The 24,253-nt window shown below is 48.8% G+C and overlaps 1 protein-coding gene across 2 annotated transcripts in view; it reads right to left on the bottom strand.

Moving 5' to 3' along the window:
* Window positions 1-15,463, bottom strand: part of EPB41 (erythrocyte membrane protein band 4.1) — a 202,403-nt gene extending 186,940 nt beyond the window's left edge. The window contains exon 1 of one of the 2 annotated variants that reach the window (XM_059917090.1): window positions 15,263-15,463. The gene's annotated coding sequence lies outside the window, so the exon portion shown is untranslated. Of the gene's footprint in view, window positions 1-10,104; window positions 10,114-15,262 lie in introns of those variants that run through there. The other variant, XM_059917026.1, reaches the window with a different exon arrangement.
* Between the last annotated feature and the right edge of the window lie 8,790 nt (window positions 15,464-24,253).

Below are 24,253 nucleotides of genomic sequence, written 5' to 3'. Positions count from 1 at the left end.
GCAATTGCATATGGTTCAGCCTAATGCTTTTTTAAATTTTAGATCATATTGTTTCAGAACCAACTTTTTTCTCCTAACAATATATTATGGCATCCACAGTGCCCTCAAGTGGATGTACCATAATTTAATTAAACCTAAATGTTATTAGACATTTAGGTTATTTCCCATTTTTCTCTCTTTTTATTTCTTTTTCTTTCCCTTTTTTTCCCCATTTTTCTGTCTCATATACTTGACAAATATCCTTTTATCTAAATCATACCCATGATTATTTTTTAGAACACACTGACTGCAGCATATATTTTTTAATTATAACATACACAGCTGCCTGTGCTGGTCATTTTTTGAGATAAAAGCAAAAGAAATCAGCAGATGCAATGAAAGACAATACCATGAATGAATACTCTTTCACATGTGAAAACACAAGAGCATGTTTTGACCTCTTTGATAGAATGCACTTTGCTTACAAAAATTGCATTAAGCTCTGTTTTAAAGAGTTCCCTGTGCACAGTAAAAGCAAAAACAGCTAAGTATGATTAAAATCCATATATTGGATTTGGCAAGTTATGTCCTTTCTGCTGTGAAGACACTCCAAGAAACAAGGGGCAGAAGGGAAGAAAGTCGAAATTGTAAAAGAGGACCCAGTGGACCGTTTAGTAAGGTATTGCTTTAGGCCTCTAGATTCACAAAATATTAGAACTGGATAGGCCCTTAGAGATCATCAAGCCCAAGCTGCTTTTAAACATATTGGGAAATGGGTTCAGAAACTGGAAGAGACTTGCCTGAGGTCACATAGCACAGGGGCGGCAGAGCCCAAACTTGAACCTAAGTTTTCTGACCCCTACTCCAGATTCTGTTCACTGCCTTCTTCTAAGTGCAGCTACATTTCTCGTCCAAAGCTGGAGGCCAGGCTAAATTGTACAGCCATATAACCTAGGACTGTCTGAGCCGGGAGGGACCTTAGAGATAAGTTATTATTAAAAATAATGACCACTACATTTATTAGATATTTACTACGTGCCTGGCACGTACTGAGTACTTTATATGCATTAATGCACTTAGCCGCATAGCAACCCTGCAAAGTGTTATCAGCCTCAATTGCAGTTGAAGAAACTACAGTCTAGAAACATTAGGTGATTTGCCCAATGTCACACAGTTTAAACAAAGTCCATCTGCTACCACTGTCCTCTGCTCCACACTGCTTTCATATCACTCTCAGGAAAGCACTTTGGAAATGAGATGAAAGAACAACATCAACATCTGTCCCGAGACCCCAGGGAAAGGCTGTTGTGGCTGCTTCTGATTGGAGCCCTGGGACATTCAAGGAGGGACCCAAGAATCTGACCTCCCATGACCCTCCCCAACCCCCTTCTCTCACCAGCTGGAGTATACCTAATGTCCCTGATCCAGCCAAGCCTCCAGCTCACTCAAGCTTAACCCACTAATTCTCTATCCCTCAGGCAGGGAACCCTCTAGGCCCAGAGGGTTTCCCAAGAAACATGGGAACAGGCTCAGTGCCACCAGCTAGCTGAGCCCCTTCTAAACCTGCTAAAGTCAGCCTGGCCCAACCCTCCCCTGGGAGAGGGCAGAGGAGGAGCTATGGGGAAGCAGGAGGAGACTGGGTACCCAGAAATGGCCAGGTTTGACTTGCCCTAAGATCCTCCAAAGCTGCTGTGGCAGGACAGTTCCTGAGCTGTCTGTCTAGCATTTAGCTAGTCTCCATTTCTAAGCCTTCCAGTGACTGGGAGTTTTTCCATGGGGAAAAAAGAGAGAAATGACTACAAATAAGTCCAGCCTCAGCTCTGCAGTAAGTTCACTGTGTGACTGTGGGCAAGTCACTTACCCTCTCTCTTAGTCAGCTCGGTCTGCTTAACAAAATGCCATAGACTGGGTGGCTTAAGCAACAGAAACTTATATTCTCACAGTTCTGGAGGCTGGAAGTCCAAGATCAGGGTGACACCCTGGTCAGATTCTGGTGAGGGCTCTCTTCCTGGCTTGCAGACAGCCACCTCTTCTCATGTCCTCACATGGCAGAGAGAGGGGGAGCTCACTGATATCCCTTCTCATAAGGACACTAATCCCATCATGAGGGCCCCTCCCTCATGACCTCATCTAATCCTAATCACCTCCCAAAGGCCCCATCTCCAAATACCATCACATTGGGATTAAGGCTTCAATGTGAATTTTGGGCGGGACACAAATTTTCATCCATTACACCCTCTCTGGGCTCCCATTTCCACACCAATCAAATAGAGGTACCCACCCAGGATATCACACGGGGTTGCAAGAAGGATCAATTATGTGGGAGGTGCAAAGGGTTCTTCAGATTACAAGCCCACACCTGTGCTAAGTATGATTTTTATTGTTTATTTTTATTCTGCTGTCAACCAAGCAGAAAAAAATCCTCAATCCCAAGGCAAAAGCCTCCCTGGAACTGAGGACATGCTAGTCCCCCCTTTCTTCATCCAGCAGACATTATTGAGCACCTCTTATGTGTAGGCACTGGGGATCACGGGATGAATGAGATGAGACCAGTAGCACCAAGAACAAACACCTTCATCATCATCCCATATTCATGTGATGGCAAGAAGAGATAAAAGGATTGGGGGCTTTTAAGGTAAGCAGACCGAGGTTCAAATCAAAGCTCCACCACTGAGATGCTATGTGAGTTCAGGCGAGTCACTACTTCTCTCTTCCTTATCTATAAAATGGGGATGACATCTGCTAGCCATTGTACCAAGTACTCTTCATGCAACACGTCACTGAACCTTTACAACAGCCCCTTGAACACGGTATGACTCTAATTCCCATTTTACAGATGAGGAAATAGAATCTCGGAGAAGTGAAAAACTTACCCAAGATCACCCAGCTAGTCAGAGTCAGAGTTAGGATTCAAACCCACATCTGCCTGGCTTTATTGCTAGTACCGTCTTACAGTTTACAGATTGCCTGCATTCGGGTAATGGTCATTATAATAATACCAGCATAAAGAGTACTCTCTGTGTGCCTAGATCCTTTACCTGCATTCCCTTATTTAGTTGTCACAACAACCCTATGGAGTGGGTACTATTTTAACCCCATTCTTTAGCTTTGGGACCTGAAGTCAGAGAGGTGAAGCAATTTGCCCAATGTCACACAGCTAAGAAGGGGTACAGTGGGGAAACCAAGTGTGTCTGACTCCAGAACCCTATCCTTGCCCACTACACTATCCTGCCTTTCTTTCCTGGTGAAGCCAAGCAGGTGTCTATCTCTTTACCTCTGTTTGACAAATGAGAAAGCTGAGGCCCAGCAAAAGGTACTGATGTGCCTACGGGGACCCAACAACTCAGCAGCTAAGCAGGGAATTGAACCCAGGCTCCTGAGCCTTAAACATAGGGTTATTTCCTCCACCCATAATACCTGAATCCTGGGCACCAGAAAATGGCCCTGTGAGCTGGACCTTTGGGAACTATACCTCCCCCAGAGGCATGGGGACCCCCCTCTAAACCAGGCTAGGCATGGAGAGCCAAGCATGTGGGGGAGAAGAAACTTTGCAGAATACTGCCTGGGGAAGACAGCGATTGAGCTGGTATGCAGGTGCCCCTAGCTTTGGGCACCTCTGTCTTGGTCTTCCTAAGCCATGGACCCATAGCTGGGAAGGGGGTAGTTATACAGGAAGCCACTCCAGGCCTGGGCCCCTGCTGGCTAGCACAGCTCTTTGCTGTGATTTCTGCTGAAAAACAAAAAGCTCAATCCTCTGGGCCTAAGTGCTAATTACCAGTAATGACATAATAACCATGTGGGCCCAACAGCCAAAGAGTCCCAACTAGAAATTCTGCATAGCTCAGACTCAGGAACAAAAGATTTGGGCACTCCAGCTGAAACTGATGCCCTGGCAGAAAATGTCAGAAGCTAAAGGGCTTCAGGGTTGACCCAACCAAGGTATTATCTGGCAGATGGAGATGACGACCACTCATACAATTATTTATTGAGAATCTAGTGTGTGTGTGTGTGTGTGTGTGTGTGTGTGTGTGTGTGTGTGTGTGCGCGCGCTCAATAGTGCTAGACCCAGAGAGAAGAGGCTTCATTTATTCATTAATTCACTCCACAAATATTTACTGAGCACCTACTATGAACCACACACTCTTCTAGGTACAAGGGATATAACATTGAACAAGAAAGACAAATATTACCATCGTCACTGAGCTTACATTCCAGTGGGGGGAGTCAAACAATAAGCAAATATTCTAGAAAATATTGTATGTCAAAAAGTGATAAGTGCTGTGGAGAAAAATAAGCCAGGAGGGAGGATAGGGAGTGTTGGTGTTGTAGTGCCACACTGTTAAATAGAGTAGTCAGGAAAGGCCTTACTGAGCAGGTGACGTGTAACCAAAAAAAATTAAAGAGATGAGAGAACAAGTCATGAAAGGATCTGGGGGTAAGTGTTCCAGGTCGAAGGACCAGCAAGTGCAAAGGCCCTGGGGTGGAAGTGTGGCTGGTGGATTCAAGGACTTGCTGCCTGAGATCATACCTCTAGTCATTAACAGAGCTGGGAGAGAAAAGGCATCAGACAGACTGATCACCCACTGTGTACCTGAACTCTCTTACATCTTAGGACAATTCTGGAGGTAAGGATTATGCTCACTTTTCTCACCACTTTACAGTTGAGGGAATGAGACCCACAGAAGAGAAGTAATGATCCCACATCACACATCTAGAATAGGCAGGTCTGCTTGCCTCCAGCTTTCTCCGGCCTCCCTGCTCTTCTTCTCTATGCCCTGTCTGTGCAAATCCTAAATAAGTATGTGTTGAGTGAATGAATGAACAGATGAATCCTGCACATTCTCAAGCCCTGCCTTCTCCGTGAACTGCTTCCTAACTGGCCTTGGCTGATTTCTTCTTGTCTCTGCTAATCTAAGAATAACAACAACAATAATTCCAGTGTGCCAGCTATGGATGGAGTACTCTACCTGAATTATCTAATTTATCCCTTAAGTACCTATGAGAAGGTGCTAATATTTTTCCCATTTTGTAAGTGAGAAAAGTAAAGCTCACTGAGGTAGAACAACTTGCTAGAGGTCCCACAGCTGGTCAGTGATGAAACTGCGATTTAAACTGAGCTCTGTTGGCCCTTCTTTTAATCCTGTAATGTTAGTAGAAACCTCTGACATCAATCCATCCCCATCCTTTTAGAAAACAGAAAACAGAGGCTCAGAGAGGTCAGGAAGAGCTGGGTGAGGGCCGCAGCCCTCCAGCCCCCAGTCTGGTGGTCCTTCTACTCTTCCACATTTGGGGCTGTGGACCAGGTTTGCCCTTCTAGGCCTATTTCACGGCCTCTGCAAAAGTCTTAGTGTCGTCTTAGCTGCCTGAGGGCAGTTCCAGGGAACTCAAGAGTCCACCTCTGTCCCCTCAGCCCTCAACTGTCTCCACAGTAAAATCAGCTGAGGCCTGGGTAATGCAAGACCCTTCTGACTCTGCTTTTCAAAGCACTTGCAGTGGCATTTGATCAGAGGAGGCTGCGGAAGGGAAACTCTGTCCTCATGTGGCTCCTGGAAGAGAGATCATGCAGGCTTGGTGCCAGGAGGGCAGAGATGGGCAAGGGGCAGAGGCCAAAATCAGGCCAAGGGTGAGGATAGAGTGTTCTAGCCAACCAGGAAGGGGGAGGTGGGGGAGAGGGGGCAAAATATGCTGAGCCTCTGGCTTTAAAACCAGTTTATTGGGTGTCATCTGTTCAACAAGAAACTGTATCAAATATTCCAGGTTCCTAGACTGGGAAGAGGTAGGACAGAAGAAGGTTCTCAGAGGCAGCAGTTATAACAGCAGTAACAGTTGCTACCTACCACTGAGGCCTCACAGTGCTGGACCCTGGACTAAGTGCTTTATCTACATTATTGCCAATCCTCACAGTAAAATCAGCCCCATTCTACAGCAGAGGAAACTGAGGCTCAGGGAGGTGAAATGATAGCCATCATCCCAACCATTCACAGGGTAGTACAAAAAGGGTCCGGAGACCTAGGTTCCTGCTGCATGACCTTGCGCCATCAGCCACCTGCTCTGATCTGAGGTTCCTGCATCTGTGCCAAAAGGGACTTGGTCACCAGCCTTTGCCGTAAAATCCAAGAGGCTCAGGGATCCAGTTCTGCCCAGACTATGGGGCCTCCCACAGATACAGGACATCACTCTGCTGCTGGCTTTGGCCTCTAGCCCAGGAGGGGCCTCTAGGGTGGGGAGTTGGGGAGAGCCCTGCCCTCAAGACTGAGCGTCCTTGGGCCTGAGGCCAAGGGGGGGCAAGGGGTAGGAGGGAGCAAGCTCGGCAGTGGGCCAGGACCCCTCTGGAGATTTGGGCTTGTTTCTTAATCCTTTCCTTCCTTTGTTGGCCAGAGCTCACTGCCAGGAGAGGCAGGGGAAGCAGTGGGTGGGACCAGAGAGACCGAGAAGTCCAAAACATGATGATTTAAGTAGAGTTGCTTTTGATGGGTGCCCATTACATTCAGACACTGTACAAGGCCATTTGTGGGGATTACCTCATTGAAGCCTCCGCCCTTCCCTGTGAGGAAGGCTGCTGTCCCCATTTTACTGAGGTGGAAACTGAGGTTCAGAGAGGGCAAATGACCAAAGGCCACACAACTTATAAGTGGCAGAGCCAGCAGGGAACCCAGGTTGTTAACTCCTGAGAGAGGCAGCCACTGGGTGTGACTAGAGTGGGGGTAAGAAGGGACAAGGAGGGAAGGAGGGGGGATGGGAGAAGAGGAGGGTGGAAAGGGCCCTGGCAGTCTCTATGAGGGGAGCAGGCAGTTATGAAGATGCAGGAAGGAGAGAGTAGCAAGCGATCATCTCCAAAGTGACCATCTCCAAAGCCCTGCGTGATCTAGGTCTGCTTCCCTGTCCAGCCTCACCTCCCATCACCACCTACCTCTCCCTTTTTGCTCCGGACATACCAAACTACGTACTTAGGACCCAAGCACATTGTGTACGTTCAAGCCTTCACACACGCTGTTGCCTATGCCTAGAAATCTGTTCCCTCCACTGCCCACCTAGAGAACTCTTATTCGTCCTTCAAGTCCCAGCTTAGCTATCTCTTCCCCTGAGGACTAGAGTTAAGCACCTGCTGGGCTCGCTCCGAAGTGCTTCATGCTTCCTGAAGGGTAAGAACCCCCTCTGAGTTACCTTTGTGCCCCCAGAACCTAGTACACAGTCCATGCTCAATAGATGTATGTTGTCTATACTTGTATTTTATCACTGAGCCTTTGAGGCAGGCAAAACAGGTTTTCTTATCCTCTCTCTCAAGGCGAGGACCACAGGGCAAGAGAGGGAGTGACTTCCAGGGGCCACACAGACATTCAGTGACACTGGCAGGGCTAGAACCCAAGGCTTGTCTGCACCTCACAGCCCCTGTCCGGCCTCCACCCCAAAGAGCTCTCTTCCCTGCTAGACCTGCCAGGTTCACCACGAGGGACCCCCAAGGCAGAAGTAGCGGGCATGGGCCCTGGGGGAACTGAGGCAGAAGGTGGCAAGGAGCAGACAAGTGGCTTTTACCCCCCGACCCAGCTGTGTCCCTCAGCCAGAGACCCCAGCAGGCCCCATCACCCCCAGACCTAAGACCTCACTCTCACCTCTTCCCCCTCCTGCCTGCCCACTGCAGTCTAGCTCGCCTTGCTGGCTCTGCCTCCTGGACAGAGCTCACAACCCCCCGCTGCTCCCCATCCCGTGGCTCAGTCCCAGGCCCCATACCTCAGCATCACTCACCTGGAGAGTTGCCCCTGCCCCTTCCCTCCTGTCTGTCCTCCGCACAAGGTGATCCTCCCGAAATACAAGCCTGGCCACGCCATTCCCCTGCTTCACAGCCAATGGTCCCCCATGGCCTCTGGGCCAAGTCCCCTAACTCCCCTGAGCCTGTCTCTCCAGCCGCATCCCCCCAAGTGCAGGTCACGGCTCAGTACCTTGGCAAAGCAGTTCCTTCCACTAGGAATGCCCTTTCTCCTGGTCTTTGCCTGAGGAGATGTTCACAGTTCACACTTTAGTGCTTCAATCAAAGGTGGAGTTGGTAGTTTCTGTGTCCTCCTCCCCAACCAGACTCTGAGCTCCCAGGCGAGGAGGCAGTGGGGGCAGAGATGACACAGATTCACCTCTGTGCCTCATGCCCAGCACAGGGCCTGGCACAGATTGGGTATGAATGAAAGCAGATGGCTAGGAAAGGGAGGTACATTCCTACTTCCAAGAGGCCTCCTCCCTCCCTACATGCAGGTGACTTTCAGAACCTGTTAGATTGGTTACTACCTGCCTGTCCCCAGCGGGTTCCTCCCAGGCCTGGTCTCCACTGTCTCAAGAGGGATATCTTTGTAATCCCAAAATAATACTTATAACTATAACTGTAATAACAATAATTACTATCATTGAGTACTCACCGTGTGCCTTACGTGCATTATTTAATCCTCATAAGAACTCTTAAGAGGAAGGTAGTTTCTTTTTTTATCCCCATTTTACAGATAAGCAAACTAAGTCTCTACGAGGTTAAATGTCTTGCCCAAGGTCACACAACTAGTAAGTGATAGACGCAGAATTCAAAGCCAGGTCTGTCTGACTCTCAACAGCTACACTGGCAGGCCTTCTCCTGCTTTCTGTTCTCTCCTTTCTTCAAAACTCTTGGAGCACCAAGCTGGGTGGGGGTACTGTGCGTGTGTGTGTGTGTGTGTGTGTGCGTGTGTGTGCGTGCGCACGTGTGTGTGTGTGCGCACACGTGTGTGAGTGTGTGTGTGTATCTATATATTCAGCAAACAGCCCAGCAGCCCCCACCAATACTGTGCTGGGCAATGGAGATGGACAGAGAAGACTCCGACCCAGCCTCTGCCTCCTTTGGGGAAGTAAGAGGATTTCACACTAATAATTGTGGCCTTGGGGTGAGCAGACTTGGGTCTGAACCCCAGCTCCACCCCTAAGTAACTATGTGACTCTGGGTAACTCACTTGATTTACTCTGCACCAATTCCCTCATCCATAAAGTTGAGGCCATAATGCCTACCTCATAGGGTCACTGGGAGGACTAGATGAGATAATGTGTCTAAAATAACATATAACAACCAGCCCAGCATATGAAAAATATCCAATAAGTGGCAATAGTACATATGATGATTAGAGTCTCAGGATCCGCCGGCCAAGGTGGGATGCAATTCTCCAGGGCCCTCCCTGGAGCCTCCTCAGCCAGGGCCAAATAGTAATAGTGATGATGATTCCTACTCCACCCATTTGCTCACTGAATAATCCTTCAAGGGACGTATGCTTTATTAACCCTATTTTACAGGTGAGGTAACTGAGGCCCAGAGAAGGTGGTTTACTGAACCAAGTCACACAGCAAAAAATGGCAGAGCTGGGACCTCCACTCAGCTACTTCCACACTGGGCAGAAGCCAGCCCTTATCCCTGGGCCCTGGCCAGCCTGCTGGGGAGTCTGGGGTTCCTGACTCCTAGATTCTAGTTCCACCCAGGTGGGAAGTTAAAAGTAGGAGAAAGGAACCAAAAAGAGGAACACTTTACTTAGTCCTCTCCCAGAATGAGCCCAGGCCTGGGAGAAAACCAACAGTTACCAAGCAGGGCCCTGTACCCCTCACTTCTCACTGGCTCCTTCCCACGCCCGTGTGGGGCAAGTGCTATGATATGCATGTCGCAGATGAGGTCTCCAAGACTCAAAGAGGTTAGTGACTTATCCAAGATCACACAGCTAGGAAAGTGGCAGTCCTAGGAGGCAGAGTCCCTCCTCATCCCTCCCTCCTTCAGCCCCAGACCTCCCCAGCCACCCCACCCTTCTGATGAAATCCAGAGGCTCTGCTACTCCTTCCCCAGGCCTAAGCAGAGGCCCTGAGTCTCGCTGCCTAGGCCCCTCTCTCTGCTGACTGATGCCTGCTTGGTACTTGACCCTACACTCAGTTCAGAGGACCCAGAGCTCACTTAACAGAGACCTGGCCCCCAAGGAATGCACAATCTTGGGAGCAAAGAGGGGACTCATGCTCACTGAGCCCCTATAAGGCTGGGCACTTCATATGCATTAGCCATTTAATCCAATACAAAGCACAATGATGGGTGCATAGTGATGCTGAATTAATATTTTCTTTCATTTGGAAATATTCATTGCATACCTACTACGAGCCACTCTATCCTCAGTGCTGGGATACAGCAGTGCACAGGTGAACAAACATCCGGGCCCTGGCCCTCGTGGGGCTTACGAGAATAAAAGAATAAACATACTTGTGTCAGGTAGGTGTTAACATTCCCACTTTACAGATGCAAACGGAGACGCAAAGAGCCACCCATCAGTGGCTAAAACCAGACGCAAAAATCACTGCATCAGTGTGTCAGGAGTCTGGAAAGAAGTCAGCTGGTTGTGATACGATCCTACCTTCAGAGTTAGGATCTTCGCTCAGCTCTTCCTCCCCCACCTCGGGCCTCCCTTTACACCTCCCAGTGCCTCAGAGCCACAGGACGCGCATTAGAATAAAGCCCATGTGGCAGTTACTTAGCCAAACCAGTACTCACCCAGAAGCAGCCATGGGGTCACGCAGCCGTCAGGGGAGAAGCCGTGGAGTCATCGCCGCAGTGGCACATGGAAGCAAAGGACAGCAGTGAGATACAAGCACAGCCAACAAACAAAGTCTTTGGGGCCCCTCTTTGGCCTGAGCCTGGGCCCGGGGGGGAACCCTGCCCTTCCCTCTGCCTCTGGGGCCCTTTGGGGCAGATACCCTCTTAGTCAGCAGTCTGACAGTCTGATAATCTACCCTGAGCTCATCGGGTCTCCATGGGCCCAGCCCACTGGAGGCAGCAGGATCCCTGCGGACAAACATTAGCTGAGTACCTACTGTGTGCCAGGTGTTGGTCCCTGCCCTCATGGAACCTACAGTCAGTGAGGAAGCAATCTTATAAATAATAACCGAAATACAACTGTGATGAGTGCTTCAAGGAGGAGACTTAAGAACTTGGGTTCATACCCTGGCTCTACCATGTACTAGCTTGGTGACATTGGGCCTATTTCTTAACTCCTCTGTGTCTCAGATTTTCATCTGTAAAGTGCGGAAAGTATTAGTACCCACATCCAGGGTTGTTGTGAAGATTAAGTAAATTAATATATGTAAAAAATTTTGAACAATGCTTGGCACACAGTAACACAGCAAACTTCATAAATGTTAGCTACTGTTATCACAGGGAGCTGTAGGCATGGGTTTCAGAGAGATCTGGTGTGGGTCAGGCCACCATCTACCTGAGAAGGTAGAGACTAAAGGAGACAATGAGAGGTGAAGCTCTGAGCCCAGTGCCTGGTGCATGGTAACAAATTACTCAATAAATAGTGGTGACATTCTTAGGGTTGTTCTCCAGTGCATCACCCCAGGGTAAAGCATCTCAGCAGAGTTGCTGTCAGAAATGCTCCCTCCCCACAAACACACACCCAGAAGTGCAGCTTTGGACTGAAAAATAACCAGCACCCACATTCTCACCTGATTCCACAAATGCCTCATCTCCTTTGACCTTCACAATAACCCAGGAAGTGGACAAAGGCAAAATTATTACTATTCCCATTTTACAGATGAGGACAGTGAGGTGAAGGGACTCCTCTCTGTGTGTTCTTGGCCGCTCACTTCACATCTCCAAGACTAGTTAAGTGGTCAAGCCAGGATTCCAACTGGCATCTGCCTGGATTTTGTTCTCCAGGTCTTCCCTTCCATTTTGCCCTTCAGTCTCTGCCATACTAGCTGTCCAGCCCCAGACAAGCCTTTGAACCTCTCCAACCTCAGTCCCTTTATCTAAAATAGTTGTTGTCAAACAGCCAGCCCAGGATCCAAGCTGTTCCTGACCCAAACTCTCCCTCCGCAGGCTCAGCCACTACTACCCGACCCCTCCTCTAACCCTTGACCCCATTGCCAACCTCAGCCTCTCACCCACAGGCCAAGGAATGTCTGTACTCAGCTACTCTAAACCCATGCTTTACAGATGGAGAAACTGAGGTCCAAATTGGCCGCATACCCAGGGTTGCCTTTCAGTGCCCAGCTCTTGCACTGAGCATAGGCAGGTGGGGCTGGCCCTCTGGAGAAACTCCCTGTGAGGCCCTGACCCCCAAGTTGCTCCTGCTTCTTTCCCCCCTCACTGGAACCAGTGGGCACCCACAGAGCCTGTCCCCCACCTCCCCAGCCTGAACATCCCAGAGCTCTGAGCTCACCCAGCAGGGGTCAGGCAGGTTCTGCAGGTAAGGGCGAAGCAATGTGGGCACCTCAGTACCTACGGGGTGGAGTCTCCCCCTTTAAGCTGAGTCTAGGCTTTGGAGGCAGACAGACCTGGCTTAGAATCCCAGCCCAGCCACTTCTTAGCTGTGTGACTTTGGTCAAGTCAATTCACTCCCTGAACTCCTGTGAAATAGGGATAATACCTATTCCCTCACGGGGATGTAAGAATTATGAGGAATACGTAATGTTGCATATTAAAGGCTAGGCACAGAGTGCCATGCACAGTAAGTGCTCGAGAGGCTGCAGTTCCAACTGTGATTCGAGAACACAGGCCAAGAACAGGACCTGGGGGCCCATCACACTCAACCTTGCCCTTGCCCCATTCTCTCCCCCTCCCCTCATGTGGGGTGAGGGTAGTCCCAAACCAGGTCCCGGAGGCTGTAGTAACGGGCACCGGAAGATCCTTAGAGACTCTAGGCTCATCTGCCCTTCTCATTTCACAGAAAGAGAAACTGAGACCCAGGGAGAAAAGTGACTGCCCACAGACTATCAGGGAGTGGAATCCTGCCCCATTAATAAACATCAGAATCTTAGGCCCTGGGGAAATTCTGAATGCCCCATCCCCCAGGGGACTATCATAAAGGTCCACTCTGCAAATCCCCAACAAATCTCAGGCCACCATGACCTCTACGGTGAGTCTTTCATGGGTATCCTATTCAGCTCTTTGGCCAGCTGACCCATATATGTCACACAGTAGGTGCTCAGGAAAGGCTTAGGGAATAACCACATGAAATTACTCTTTGGCTCCACAGCTCTGCTCAGGCTCCCCCTCCAGAGGTCTCTCCCTGCATCTCCCTTCCTCACTTCCACCACAGCCAGCTTCTGTCTCAGGTCCTATCAGCTGTACCCAACTCCAGCCAGCAGAGCTCTGGGCCTCCAGAGGCCTGTACTGCATCAGCATCTTCCCAGCCAGGTTGGGAGGTTCCTGCCCAGCAGAGTCAGCCAGGCTCCCTGTCAGGGTCCACTCTGCAAAGGAGGTGCTGGCCTTGCCCTGCCAGGGGCCCCACCCCCACTGACCTAGGGAGTGGGGCAGCCTGGGAGCTTCTATTGGCACCTGGGGCCTTCAGGAGGGAGGCCAGCCTGGTCTAGGCAGTTCAGGGATGGGCTGAGCAGGAAACACATGCGTGTCAGCCACACACCCAGGCATTCCACCTGCATCCCACATTGCTAGGACCTGGCAGGCTCTGCCTGTCTCTCCTCTATACCCAGAGGAAACCTCAGGGCTTCCTCACTCTATTCCTTTCTTAAAACACCCCCGTTGGCCTGTTCCCAGAACAGTTACCATTCTGGTCACTGCACACGCTTTGCCTCATTTGATTCTGCTAATGCCTGTAAGATCTGGATTACTGACTAAGGAGGAACCTGGGGCTCAGAGAGGTGAAGTGATTCATGCAAAGTCACATAGCAAGGAAGTGGCAGGAGCAGGATTCAAACCCAGTTCTGCTGCATGTAAAGCCTACAGGGTACCAGAAGTCCCCTTCTGTCCCTCCTCTGTGCTCCCTACAGCTTCTGGATGCCCTTCTTCCCAAAACTTCCACCCCCTCTGCAAAGTCTCTCCTCCCCCATTCCTAGTCAGAATTAACAATGACCACCTCATAGCTGCTATTAACACCTTGTTTACATGCACCCGACAGCAGCAGGTATCTGAAGGCAGGGAGTGATCCCAGTAAGTGCTCCTTAGACCTGAGAGTCTGTCACTTCTATCTCCACCCTCCCCCACCCTCCATGCAAAAGTCCTCTGGCCTCCTCCTGTTGATCGCCTGCCCACGCCAGTCCCCAGGCCTGTAACTGGGGTGAAGTTGGGAGCATGCAGTAACCTCAGGGGCTCTGTGCCAGTGCTCTGGCCCCTCCCCGGCCCTACCCTCTTCCCTTCAGTAGCTGAGCAGCTACCCTGACCTGACACCAGGCAGTTCTCACAGGGACTCCCAGCTTCCCTAAGCCCAAGCCCAGGTCAGGCTCTCCCCAAGCCTCCTCCTGGAGAAAAGGACTCCAGAAGCAGAGAGGGGTCTGCCTTCAGCCCCAATCCGGGTACTTAAGGGGGTCACATTCAGCCACTCCCTCCCAGAAGAAGCTGTGGGCCTCGGAGTAACCTCCCCCAGTCCCACGGGGTAGTCCTCCCCTCCCTCCTTCTGGGGCAAGCTTGGGCTGAGGTCGGTCTGGACAAGTCCCGGCCCTCAATTTGCTGGAGGGGAGAAGTCCTATCCTACCCCGAAAGAGGTGGGGTTTCTCTTGGGGTAGGATAGGAAAGTGTAGGCGAGGGCAGAAAACTCTCGGAGAAAGACAGAGGACAGGGACAGGGAGAGACTGGGCAACAGAGGAGATGAGAGACACAGGGAACCGGGGGGCAAGCAGGAACCAGAGCACGACAGAGAGACCCGGCCGACTGGAGACAGAGAGAAGTCCCCTAGACCAAGCCTGGAAGGCAGCGTGTGCGGCCAGGGCGGCGACAGGAGAGCCACCCTGGCGGGCAGAGCCAGCGCCCCAGCTCACGGGTCCCTCAGTCCGGAAACTCAAAGTCAGTTACGTAAGGGCCGGAGCGGGGCGCGGGGCCCTGGGCCCGGGTGCCCCCTCCCGCTGCACGCCGCCCGCCCGCCCGCTCAGCCGGCGCTGCAGCTGGCCCGGCAGGAGCACTCGGGGCCCGACAGGGCGTGGTTGCGGGGTCGGGGGGGAGCTGGGCTGCAGCACTCCTTAGAGACACGCCCGCCGGCACCTAACCCAGGACCCCCGACCCAGACAAGCCCGGGACCGGCTGGGACCGCCAGCGCCAAGAGTCCATCTCCGGACGCGAGCTCTCGAACCCCCTTCCTGTCGCCCCTGCCCCTCCCCGCACTCCGAACTTCGAGACTCCCAGGGCCCTCTGGACCCCCAGTTCGGAACTTGGAACCCGGGACCCCTAGAGCCCCCGATCCCGACCCCTAGGACCAGATCTCTCCCCACCCGCGGGACGGCCCGGTCCCTAGGGAGTGGGTCCATCCGTCTCTCACCCCGTCCCTCCCGGGGTCGCCCCCAGGAGGTCCGGGCTCACCTGGGCCGGATGGGGCGGAGACCTGCTGGGCCGGGCCGGGCCGCGTTGTCGCCCTCCGCCACTCTCGCCCTTTAAGAGGTTCCTGCCACTTTGCCCCGCCGGGGGCCTCCACCTGCACTGACAGGGCAACTCGGGCGTGAGGCCCCGCCCCCGACCCGGGGCGCCTTCTGATTGGCGCAGGCAACTGCCAGTCAGCGGGGCGGCGTGGGGGAAAGAGCCAGGCACAGCGAGCGTCTCAACCGGGAAGGGGCGGGGGCTGCAGGTGCGGCCTGACCGGACGCCTAGCTCTGGGCGGCAGGGTGCTGACCCTTTGGGTCTGGGGAGGGTCGGGCAGAGAGCTGCTGGATTGGCTGGTGTGGTGTCTGACGTCATATGGCGAAAGTATGGTGCAATTTGCCACGTGGTGCTACCCTTAAGGCTAGAAGGGAGATAGGGAGTTGGTCATAGGGGCCCTAGGAAAGTGACCCTGGCGAGAACCCCTTGGTGACCTGTCCCACCTGTGTGACCTCGAGCGAGCCACTTCTCTGAATCTGAATTTCCTCAACTATAAATCTTACAATGTTTCCCTGAGAATTAGCGATATATGTTAAGTGTCAAGGGCAGGTCCGGCACACAGTTGGTGGCGTTCAGTAAATGTGGGTTCTCCCTTCATCCCCATCTTGCCACTCTTCTCAGAGACTTTCCCCCTCCGATTGTCCATCCCATCAGCGCTGGAAGGGGCTTACATAGTCACTGGTCCAAGTCCCCTCCCCTCTTTACCTCATTTCAGACCTGTTCTCACATACTTCCAATGACAGGAAGCTCACCACCTCCCAGTCAGGCCTCCTTCATTTTAAAAACGTCCTGAGACTTCAAAAGCTCTGCCTAAGATTAAGGCCAACTCTGCCCTTTAGGAGTCCTGCCCACAGAGAACAAACCTAATCGCTCTTCCATGTTGAGGAATCAAAGAATCATAAAATCATAGGGTATTTCAGGTTGGAGAGCCATGGAGAGCTAATCACTTCTGGGGGCAAATGGAGCATACTGAAGCTCACTGAGGACAAGTGACTTCCTATGACTTCAGTGGTCTTCCTATTAGATGGACTCTGGAATCAGACTGCCTTAGTCTCAGAACCCAACACTGCTACTTACAAGCTGTGTCGTTAAATGAAATAATCCACGTAAAGTACTAAGAACAGTGCCAGTCTCAGGGTAAGCATCCAAAAAGTGTTAGCCTTTATTATGATTATTGATGTTAATGTTATATCAAAGTTATAAATTCATGGTTTGACCCCCCAAATTCACTGAAGCCTCCTCTGAGCCAAGTCTTGTTTTAGTTTTCAGGGCCCTGGTCCCCGCCTTCAAGAGGCTCACAGTCTAGCAGAGAAGGGTCTGAGCCCCTAGATCTGGGGGATGCTTTCTGATAAAGGTGCACAGGCTCCAATGCACCACAGAATCTCTAGTTCCTTTAATCAGAAATCTGGACACTTGAGACCCTTTCAGTCCTTCGCTCAGTGGACCCCACAGGGAAAGCTGACGCACACACCCAGGTTCCCAAGCCTACTGAGGCACCTTTCACTTGTCCACATTCTCACCTGCCCACCAGGTGGTATTGCCCAGTGGTTACGAGTCTGGGATTTGGAGGCAATCGAGTCTAGGCTTTTCATCTTACCAGCTTCGTACCTCTGGGCAAATCACTTTCCCTCTGGACTGATAATAGCCCCAACTTCATATAGAGCTGTTTCAAAAATTAAATGAGAGTATATGAAAATACATAAGCAAATACCCAGTAATGGATCCAATGTTAGTTTTTAATTGCTCCCACATGTATTCATTCACCCGGGAGAAAGCAGGCTGTGAATGCCTTGATTTAGCCTCGGCAAAAGGGGTTTCCTCCCCCTACGCCCCCCTCTTCTCTGCTCCTCAATCGAAGGAACCGGGCGAAGAGAATCCCGCAGCGGCCCAGACTAGGCTATTCTAAGGAGCTGCCGCAGGCCCCGCCCCCTCCCTGATTGGGGCTGGCACTTGGCTCCTCCTCTGCTAGGCAGGAGCTGCCTGGGGGTGACTCAGCAACGCCAACGCCTGCCCTGGCCTGATAACTGTGTGGGCCTGGGAATGCGTGTGTAGTGGGGGAGGCCTCTGTGTTTCTGAGTTTGTGCGTGGGACGTCTATGTGGGAGTGTGCTTGTGATCTTGACCTTGTGTGTGTCTCTCATCTCTGTGTATTGGGGGAGGGGTGCATTTATGGGTGTGACAGTGTGCCCTTGTTGGTGAGTTTGCACAGAGGGTGTGACTCTGTGTTTGTCTCTCTCTGTGTCATATAAACTGGTCCCCCCCCAACCCTGGCCCCACCTCCCACCAGGCCCTGGGGCCCTAGAGAAGTCTGCCCTGCCCAGGGTCCTCTCTGCCTAGACAGCCTGGGTTTCTTGTTGAGGTGACTTGTGCACTTGTGTGGGTGAAAGTCACTGGGTTGGGGGGTGGGATGGGGGGGTGCTGTCACTGCCTGGACTTCTGGCCCCCTGCCCCACTGCCCCTGCCTGTGAAGTCTCCACCTCCCTCCCCTGACTCAGGGAGTAATCTGCTCCCTGAGATGATCCCTGTGGGGGAGGCCTCCAGAGGAGGCGATCACTATTATTTTATGTGCATTCTCTCATTTGATCCCATTGAATCCTTACAGCCAAAAGTGTTCTAAAGAGGGTCTGAGAGCAGAAGCGACAGACAAGGTCACAACAGCTCTTAATAGAAGGCGTGAAGGTTACAGGTGGGGGGCAGATCTCTTCCCCAGGCTGAGCACCGAGTTTGCCTGGGGCCTGTGGGGGACTGATAAGCTTGGGGGAAGGAACCTGTTTGTGTCTCCCCCTCCTCCTGCGTTGCCTGGGCCTCCAGCCAACTCCTTATCCTGCCAGAGCCTGGGCTCTGCCATCAGCCCTGATTGGGTCTTGAGTTGGGTGATAATGAGGCCAGGGAATGGGGCAGGGCCGATATGGGAGCGTCTGTTCCTTCAACAAAACTTAATTGAACACATTATTCAAAACTGACCAGTACCCAGTCTAACTGGGGAAGGGTGTCACAAGACCAGGTCACAAGGAATGATGGACACAGAGTGGGAAGCTCAGGCCTGAGGCAGGGGATGTGGCTGGAATCTGTTGCAGGTTTGAATCCTGACTCCACCATTCACAGGGCGGGTGTATGACCTGGCCGGTCATATTTCTCTCGTAGCCTGTCTCCTCAACAGTCAAATGAGGTAATGGCACTCATCCTGCCATTACCTCACTTTCGTGACTCCAGGACATTATGACTCTAGGGTATTAGACGGGATTGCCATTTGTAAACTGAAAGTTGCTCTCCATACATAATGGACGTTCTGTTGTGATTCACGGCCTCCTGTGATGAAGGCCCTAAAGCAACTGTATACCCAGAGCCCAGAAAAGAAAAAGGATCCCATCTGAGGGATGAGGGAAGATTGCCTGGAAAAGGTGACCTTCCGGCTAGACTTTTAAGGATGAATTTTCTATATGGAAATGGAAGAGGGCATTCCAGGGGGAGGGACAGCCTGCACAAAGGCCTGGAAGTCAGATAGTGAAGGTGTACTTTGGGAACAGAAAATGGTCTGGTATATTTGGAGCACAGAGTGAATTGTGCGACCACATAGTGGAAGGCCTTGAATGCCAGGTTAAGACCAGGGCAGGTGGGACTTTCTTGGTGGTCCAGTGGCTAAGACTCTGCACTCCCAATGCAGGGGGCCTGGGTTCGATCCCTGGTCGGTGAACTAAGATCCTGCATGCCGCAGCTAAGACCTGGCACAGCCAAATAAATAAATAAATATTTGTTTTAAAAAAAGAGCAGGGCAGGTGGTGGGGGAGAGGGCAGATACTGACATTTGGGGACCAGCCAGAGAGGCTTTGAGATAGAGACAGCCATGTGCTGGCTGGGGTGTGGCAGTCACTTGGGGGGCATCTGAGGTGGAGAGAGAGAGAATTGGTGAGAAGTGGTTCAAGGAACCCTCCCCAGGAGGATCCATTTGAAGCCTGGGGCAGATCCCCAGGATGACATCAAGGTGGGCAAGATGCTGCAGAGCCCCCTCCAAGGGAGAGATGGGGGTTGGTAGGGATGGAGAAAAAGCCGAGTCAGATGCCCCAGTCCAGGGAGGGATGCATGTGTGGGCACAGAGGGTGCCCCCCAATAAACACCGAAGGTCTCTGAAGGCCCTGCTGCCCAGCTTTGCTAAAGTGTGGGGAGGGGGCCAATCCTGCCAGGAGACCCCCTTGCCAGGGAAGGTGCCATCTCCAGAAGCCCCTGTTCAAACAGCAGTGGTTGCCAATGATTGGCTTTTTATATATCTGACAGGTACTTCACTAACCTGTTCCCATGAGATCCCCCTATTTTATCTGGGAGAGGTGAAGTGATCTACTTGTGATCACACAGCCAGTCAGTGGCAAGGCCAGGACTTGAAGGCAGCACTCCCCGTTTCCTGAGAGGGCAGGAAAGAGCCGATGGAGGTGTTTGGTGGGAAGGCTAAGATTCTGGCTGTTTGGGGCCAGGAATCTGGGAGGCGCAGGCTCCATGGAGAAGGAAAGATGGTATATGCTGCCACCTTGCGGTCATAGAGCCGCTGGGGTGGCGTAGAGCCCAGCCGCCCAGGCTGCCCAAGGGGACCTGCGCCAGGGGCTCAACCTGTCATAGGGGGGCTGCTTTGGGTGCATGGGGGTCAGCTCTGAGGCAGGGGGTTGTGGTGTTCCTCTCAGTGCCTTTGAGAGGATTAAAAGAGATCATCTTTACTCCTGTAAAGACCCTTCACAGCCTTTACTCTATCTTTACAGTTGGGTAAACTCAGGACCCAGTGGGCAGGTCTAGGATTCTGGGGCCTAAAGATTATTTGGAGGCCTCTCTAAAAAAAAATGCAAAGTTAAGAATAAAAAATGGAGAACTATATTCAATATCTTATGATAAACCATAATGGAAAAGAATATTTTAAAAACGAATGTATTAATATATATCAAGATATGTATAACTGAATCACTTTGCTGTGTAGCAGAAATTAACACAACATTGTAAATCAACTATACTTCAATAAAAAAATTATTGATTACAAAAAATATATATCATGCAAAACAACACCAAAAAAACAAAAAAGAATAAAAAATACCTGTAGCCACTCAAGGTCAGAGGACACAAGTGGGAAGGAGGGAAAGTCAGAGCGGAAAGATGCAGTGGTCACAACCAATTGAAGTTCATGTATTTTTTTTTTTACTTTTTGAATTTTATTTTATTTCCTTTTTTATACAGCAGGTTCTTATTAGTTATCCATTTTATACATATTAGTGTATACATGTCAATCCCAATCTCCCAATTCATCACACAACCACCACCCACCCCCCCACATCTTTCCCCCCTTGGTGTCCATACGTTTGCTCTCTACATCTGTGTCTCAATTTCTGCCCTGCAAACCGGTTCATCTGTACCATTTTTCTAGGTTCCACATATATGCATTAATATACGATATTTGTTTTTCTCTTTCTGACTTACTTCACTCTGTATGACAGTTTGTAGACTCATCCACATCTCTACAAATGACCCAATTTCGTTCCTTTTGATGGCTGAGTAATATTCCATTGTATATATGTACCACAACTTCTTTATCCATTCGTCTGTCGATGGGCATTTAGGTTGCTTCCATGACCTGGCAATTGTAAATAGTGCTGCAATGAACATTGGGGTACATGTGTCTTTTTGAATTATGGTTTTCTCTGGGTATATGCCCAGTAGTGGGATTGCTGGGTCATATGGTAATTCTATGTTTAGTTTTTTAAGGAACCTCCATACTGTTCTCCATAGTGGCTGTATCAATTTACATTCCCACCAACAGTGCAAGAGGGTTCCCTTTTCTCCACACCCTCTCCAGCATTTGTTGTTTGTAGATTTTCTGATGATGCCCATTCTAACTGGTGTGAGGTGATACCTCATTGTAGTTTTGATTTGCATTTCTCTAATAATTAGTGATGTTGAGCATGTTTTCATGTGCTTCTTGGCCATCTGTATGTCTTCTTTGGAGAAATGTCTGTTTAGGTCTTCTGCCCGTTTTTGGATTGGGTTGTTTGTTTTTTTAATATTGAGCTGCATGAGCTGTTTATATATTTTGGAGATTAATCCTTTGTCCGTTGATTTGTTTGCAAATATTTTCTCCCATTCTGAAGGTTGTCTTTTCGTCTTGTTTGTAGTTTCCTTTAATGTGCAAAAGCTTTTAAGTTTCAGTAGGTCCCATTTGTTTATTTTTGTTTTTATTTCCATTACTCTAGGAGGTGGATCAAAAAAGATCTTGCTGTGATTTATGTCAAAGAGTGTTCTTCCTATGTTTTCCTCTAAGAGTTTTATAGTCTCTAGTCTTACACTTAGGTCTCTAATCCATTTTGAGTTTATTTTTGTGTATGGTATTAGGGAGTGTTCTAATTTCATTCTTTTACATGTAGCTGTCCAGTTTTCCCAGCACCACTTATTGAAGAGACTGTCTTTTCTCCATTGTATATCCTTGCCTCCTTTGTCATACATTAGTTAACTGTAGGTGCATGGGTTTATCTCTGGGCTTTCTATCCTGTTCCATTGATCTATATTTCTGTTCTTGTGCCAGTACCATATTGTCTTGATTACTGTAGCTTTGCAGTATAGTCTGAAGTCAGGGAGTCTGATTCCTCCAGCTCCAATTTTTTCCCTCAATATTGCTTTGGCTATTCGGGATCTTTTGTGTCTCCATACAAATTTTAAGATTTTTTGTTCTAGTTCTGTAAAAAATGCCATTGGTAATTTGATAGGGATTGCATTGAATCTGTAGATTGCTTTGGGTGGTATAGTCATTTTCACAATATTGATTCTTCCAATCCAAGAACATGGTATATCTCTCCATCTCTTTGTATCATCTTTAATTTCTTTCATCAGTGTCTCATAGTTTTCTGCATATAGGTCTTTTGTCTCCTTAGGTAGGTTTATTCCTAGGTATTTTATTCTTTTTGTTGCAATGGTAAATGGGAGTGTTTCCTTAATTTCTCTTTCAGATTTTTCATCATTAGTGTATAGGAATGCAAGAGATTTCTGTGCATTAATTTTGCATCCTGCAACTTTACCAAATTCATTGATCAGCTCTAGTAGTTTTCTGCTGGCATCTTTAGGATTCTCTATGTATAATATCATGTCATCTGCAAACAGTGACATTTTGACTTCTTCTTTTCCAATTTGTATTCCTTTTATTTCTTTTTCTTCTCTGATTGCCGTGGCTAGGACTTCCAAAACTATGTTGAATAATAGTGGTGAGAGTGGACATCCTTGTCTTGCTCCTGATCTTAGAGGAAATGCTTTCAGTTTTTCACCATTGGGAATGATGTTTGCTGTGGGTTTGTCATATATGGCCTTTACTATGTTGAGGTAGGTTCCCTCTGTGCCCACTTTCTGGAGAGTTTTTATCATAAAAGAGTGTTCAATTTTGTCAAAAGCTTTTTCTGCATCTATTGAGATGATCATATGGTTTTTATTCTTCAACTTGTTAATATGGTGTATCACATTGATTGATTTGCATATATTGAAGAATCCTTGCTTCCCTGGGATAAATCCCACTTGATCATGGGGGTGTTGATCACTTAACATCCTTTTAATGTGTTGTTGGATTCTGTTTGCTAGTATTTTGTTGAGGATTTTTGCATCTATATGCATCAGTGATATTGATCTGTAATTTTCTTTTATTGTAGTATCTTTGTCTGGTTTTGGTATCAGGGTGATGGTGGCCTCATAGAATGAGTTTGGGAGTGTTCCTTCCTCTGCAATTTTTTGGAAGAGTTTGAGAAGGATGGGTGTTAGCGCTTCTCTAAATGTTTGATAGAATTCACCTGTGAAACCATCTGGTCCTGGACTTTTGTTTGTTGGAAGATTTTTAATCACAGTTTCAATTTCATTACTTGTGATTGGTCTGTTCATATTTTCTGTTTCTTCCTGGTTCAGTCTTGGAAGGTTATACCTTTCTAAGAATTTGTCCATTTCTTCCAGGTTGTCCATTTTATTGGCATCGAGTTGCTTGTAGTAGTCTCTTAGGATGCTTTGTATTTCTGCGGTGTCTGTTGTAACTTCTCCTTTTTCATTTCTAATTTTATGGATTTGAGTCCTCTCGCTCTTTTTCTTGATGAGCCTGGCTAATGGCTTATCAATTTTGTTTATCTTCTCAAAGAACCAGCTTTTAGTTTTATTGATCTTTGCTATTGTTTTCTTTGTTTCTATTTCATTTATTTCTGCTCTGATCTTTATGATTTCTTTCTTTCTCTAACTTTGGGTTTTGTTTGTCCTTCTTTCTCTAGTTCCTTTAGGTGTAAGGTTAGATTGTTCATTTGAGATTTTTCTTTTTTCTTGAGGTAGGCTTGTATTGCTATAAACTTCCCTCTTAGAACTGCTTTTGCTGCATCCCATAGGTTTTGGATTGTTGTGTTTTCATTGTCATTTGTCTCTAGGTATTTTTTTATTCCCTCTTTGATTTCTTCAGTGATCTCTTGGTTATTTAGTAATGTATTGTTTAGCCTCCATGTGCTTGTGTTTTTAACTTTTTTTTCCCTGTAATTGATTTCTAATCTCATAGAAATCAATTACAGGGAAATTTTTGTGGTCAGAAAAGATGCTTGACATGATTTCAATTTTCTTAAATTTACTGAGGCTTGATTTGTGACCCAGGATGTGATCTACCCTGGATAACATTCCGTGCACACTTGAGAAGAAAGTGTAATCTGCTGTTTTTGGATGGAATGTCCTATAAATATCAATTAAATCTATCTCGTCTATTGTGTCATTTAAAGCTTCTGTTTCCTTATTAATTTTCTATTTGGCTGCTCTGTCCACTGGTGTAAGTGAAGTGTTAAAGTCCTCCACTATTATTGTGTTACTGTTGATTTCCTCTTTTATAGCTGTTAGCAGTTGCCTTATATATTGAGGGGCTCCTATGTTGGGTGCATATATATTTATAATTGTTATATCTTCTTCTTGGATT

This window comes from Balaenoptera ricei, chromosome 1 (assembly GCF_028023285.1).
Source record: "Balaenoptera ricei isolate mBalRic1 chromosome 1, mBalRic1.hap2, whole genome shotgun sequence".
Classification (NCBI taxonomy): domain Eukaryota; kingdom Metazoa; phylum Chordata; class Mammalia; order Artiodactyla; family Balaenopteridae; genus Balaenoptera; species Balaenoptera ricei.
Note: the sequence above shows the minus strand (reverse complement) of the source record. Positions and strands in the feature narration are given on the sequence as shown.